We start from the raw sequence: 4,817 nt of genomic DNA on the forward strand, positions 1-4,817 counted from the left end.
GGCGGCGGCTCTGGAAGGTTTTCTCTGGTTTCGTCGAACGTGATAGGGTTTTCGCGACGGAGACCTTAAATAGGCGGAAGGGCAGCCTCGGAGGGGGCCTGGTGGGCCCACACACTAGGGGGGCGCGACCCCCCCTCTGGCCGCACCAGGGTGTTGTGTGGGGCCCCCAGGGCTCCCCTCTGGCGGCTCTCGGGTGTTCTGGAAGCTTCGTCCAATTATAAGACTCTGGGCGTTGATTTCGTCCAATTCCGAGAATATTTCCTTACTAGGATTTCTGAAACCAAAAACAGCAGAAAACAGCAACTGGCCCTTCGGCATTGATGACCCACAAGTATAGGGGGTGTATCGTAGTATCTTCGATAAGTAAGAATGTCGATCCCAACGAGGAGCAGAAGGTGTTGACAAGCAGTTTCGATGAAGGATTCACTGTAAATGCTCACAGACAAGTATTCAGGGGGTTTTGATGTAACAGTTGAATAAAGTACGAGTAAGTAAAGTGCGAGAGTAATAATTGCAGCGAGTGGCCCAATCCTTTTTAGCACAAAGGACAAGCCGGTTTGTTTACTTATAATGACCAAACGTTCTCGAGGACACACGGGATTTTAGTCTAGTGCTTTCGCTACATACGGCTAAATAATCTTCATTGTTATGATAAGTGTTGTGTGGGTGAACCTATGCTAATGTACCGCCCTTCCTAGGACTAATACATACTTGTGATTATACCCCTTGCAAGCATCCGCAACTACAAGAAAGTAATTAAGAATAAATCTAACCACAGCCTTAAACTCTGAGATCCTGCTATCCCTCCTGCATCGATATACCAACGGGGGTTTAGGTTTCTGTCACTCCGGCAACCCCGCAATTAGCAAACGAATACAAGATGCATTCCCCTAGGCCCATAAATGGTGAAGTGTCATGTAGTCGACGTTCACATGACACCACTAGAAGAATAACACCACAACTTAAATATCATACCATTGAATATTACTCAACCATAGTTCACTACTAGCATTTAGACTTCACCCATGTCCTCAAGAACTAAACGAACTACTCACGAGACATCATATGGAACATGATCAGAGGTGATATGATGACGAATAACAATCTGAACATAAACTTGGTTCAATGGTTTCACTCAATAGCATCAACAACAAGTAGAGATCGATACCGGGAGAGTTTCCCCTATCAAACAATCAAGATCAAACCCAAATTGCTACGGCGGTGATGGTGTCCAGCGGTGGAGACGGCGGTGATGATGGTGGAGATGATGATGATGGTGATGGAGATGATGTCCAGCTCGATGACGGTGACGATGGCGTCGATTTCCCCCTCCGGGAGGGAATTTCCCCGGCGGATTCCTGCCCGCCGGAGAGCTCTTTTCTCTCTGGTGTTCTCCACCCCGCAGAGGCGGCTGTAACTCTTCGCGAGGTACCCTCTGTGGCTTAGGTTTTCGGGACGAAGGATTTCGCGAAGAAAAGGAGGCGAAAGGGGTCATGGGCCCCCCAAACCACATGGCGGCGCGGCCAGGGCATGGGCCGCGCCGCCCTAGGGTGTGGGCCCACCCTGGCTCCTCCTGGCTCCTCCTTCTGGCTTCCTTCGTCATCTTGAAAAATAGGATTTTTGGTATAATTTCCTTCCACAGTTGATCTTCCGAAATATTGCGTTCTGACGGTGCTTTTTCCAGTGAGAATCCACGGCTCCGGTGCTTGATCCTCCAATAATGATGAAACATGCAAAATAGATGAAATAACATAAGTATTGTGTCCCAATATGAAATATATCAATGAATAACAGCAAATTATGATATAAAATAGTGATGCAAATTGGACGTATCAACTCCCCCCAAGCTTAGACTTCGCTTGTCCCCAAGCGAAACTGAGCTCGATAGACAGGACCACATGTTTATGGAGTGAAGAGTCGATAAATAAAATACGGACAAGAAGCATCATATTCATTCACACAAGATATTATAGTAAACAACCTCTTATAACTCAACTTGAAACAAGTATAAGGTAATCACAAGTAAAGGTGCATAAGAAATCATAATTGGTGATGGCAAACTTCGTTCTTGGTCAGAGAACAATTAACAGATTATATTTATCTCATTGAGCAGCGCTCTCATGTTAAAGTTTATAGGGCACAACTTGCATACTCAATCATAATGGTCTCTTCATAATCATTAATAACGTGCAAAGCTATATTCATTCAGATAAAACTTGTACTAAACAAGGAAGAATAAAAGACATGATGAAGCAAATCACAATATAATGGTTTGATCACAACTACTCAAATGCTTGCTTGAGATGGAGGGAAATAGGTTTACTGACTCAACATAAAGTAAAAGACAGGCCCTTCGCAGAGGGAAGCAGGGATTAAATCATGTGCTAGAGCTTTTTCAGTTTTGCAATCATACAAAGAGAATAAAAGTAACATTTTGAGAGGTGTTTGTTGTTGTCAACGACTGGTAGCGGGTACTCTAACCCCCTTGCCAGACAACCTCCTAAGAGCGGCTCCCATATTATTTTCATTTTGTGTGGCACTCCTTCCAACCTTTCTTTCACAAACCATGGCTAACCGAATCTTCGGGTGCCTGCCAACAATCTCATACCATGAAAGAGTGCCTTTTTATTTTAGCTTTATTATGATGATGACGCTCCCCCCAACCTTTGCTTACACAAGCCATGGCTAACCGAATCCTTCGGGTGCCGTCCATCAATCACATACCATGGATGAGTGTCTATTTATTTTAATTAATTTGGGACTGGGAATCCCATTGCCAGCTCTTTTTGCAAAATTATTGGATAAGCGGATGAAGCCACTAGTCCATTGGTGGAAGTTGCCCAACAAGATTGAAAGATAAAACACCACATACTTCCTCATGAGCTATGAAACATTGACACAAATAAGAGATACTAAGTTTTGAATTGTTTAAAGGTAGCACATGAAGTATTTACTTGGAATGGCAGAAAATACCATGTAGTGGGTAGGTATGGTGGACACAAATGACATAGGTTTGGGTTAAGGTTTGGATGCACGAGAAGTATTCCCTCTCAGTACAGGTCTTTGGCTAGCAAGGTTAATTAGCAAGCATAAGAGTCGAGGGAAACAAACAAATATACATATGATAGAAACAATCATGCATCTTCCTTGTAAGCACAAACAATCTTAACTTCAGAATAATAAGCTATGAGCTAACAAGAAAGAAAGACAATGAAACATCTATATGTATTTCTCTTTTCTAACTAAACCTCAAAGTGTTGTTGCTATTGACCAATGCTAAGTTTGCCAAAACCAAATAGATTTATTCAATGCTCCCAAAGTGATACCAATACTAACAACAAGGTAAATCATATAATAGAGATTGCAAACTAGAATAAGATGTGCAATATGTAAATGATAAGACTTCTCATTAATATTCCATAACGATAACTCACACCAAGGGATACATAGATAACCAACTAAAGGAGAGACACTTCCAACTGCAACCCACCTTATATGATAACTTCCCTACTCATGATATGACACTACTTGACAAATAAAAGTAAAAGGTAGTGATAATGTGATACCGCGGCACTCCCCCAAGCTTGGAACAAACCAAGGGGATGCCAATACCGATGATGAATTACTCCTGCGGAGATGGTGGTGATGAATTCCCGTCATCAAACTTCCAAGGAAGAGGCTCTCCATCAAGAAACGACATCTTGGTCTCGGGGATCCTGAAACTAGCAGCACGGCTTATGTATTTAAACCTGTTTTCATACTCACAGTTCTGATTCTGGAAATCATAGAGTTGTGCTTGGAGCTTGTTGGTGGTGTCGTGAAGTGAGAGGATGTCGCTCCAAAGCTTTGCAGTTTCCTTCTCATGTTCAGCAATGAGTTCAGACACAATCCTGTGGAAGATATCCACCTCACGCTCAGCCATCTTCTTGTATTTGAAAACCTCTTGTTCTAGCTTCTCCATCCTGTCTTCCAGGCTTCCTTCTCCTTTAGGACCCTGGACATCCTTGACCTGCAGTTCTCCTTCAACGAGCAGCAACTCCTTGGGGTGCATCCTCAGCTCCTCCATGTACAAGTTGCCAACATCCTTGCTGGATCTGTCCTTCGGAGTTTCCGACGAAGACATGATGGCTCTAGATCCGAAGCAAATCCTGGCAGAAACAGCTCGAAACAAAACACGTCGAGAAAACGATATACGGACCTCCAGGGGTCCGGGGGATTATATAGCAAAATTTTTCACGACAAACGGAAAGTACCAGATCGAACCAGAGTCGGAAAGGGGCGACGGGGCGGCCAAACCATAGGGCGGCGCGGGCCCTGGTCAGGCCGCGCCGGCCTATGGTGCCACGCCCTCGTGCGTCCTTTCCACTCCGTTTCGAACTCGTAATTTTTCATATTTTCCAAAAACAGCGAATATATTGTTCGGAAAGTAAATTGCGTACTTTTCATTACCAGTACTGTTACCTATTCAAAGTCGAGTTCTGGCGGACTGTCAATTTGCCCTTTGATGTAAGCTTCCGGTGTTTCCACTTGAATAATATCAACATCAACATTATAAGAATCACCTGAGATATAATGCTTGAGTCTTTGTCCATTCACCACTTGCGTAGCACTGCCTTGGAGAGAGCTAATTTTGATTGCTCCTGAACGATACACCTCCTCGACAACATATGGTCCTTCCCATTTCGAGAGTAATTTCCCTGCAAAGAATCTGAGACGAGACCGATACAATAGGACTTTATCCCCAATATTAAATTCTCTTTTGATAATCCTTCTATCATGCCATTTTTTAACTTTCTCTTTAAAGAGTTTAGCATTTT

Source organism: Lolium perenne, chromosome 7, assembly GCF_019359855.2.
Source record: "Lolium perenne isolate Kyuss_39 chromosome 7, Kyuss_2.0, whole genome shotgun sequence".
Classification (NCBI taxonomy): Eukaryota; Viridiplantae; Streptophyta; class Magnoliopsida; order Poales; family Poaceae; genus Lolium; species Lolium perenne.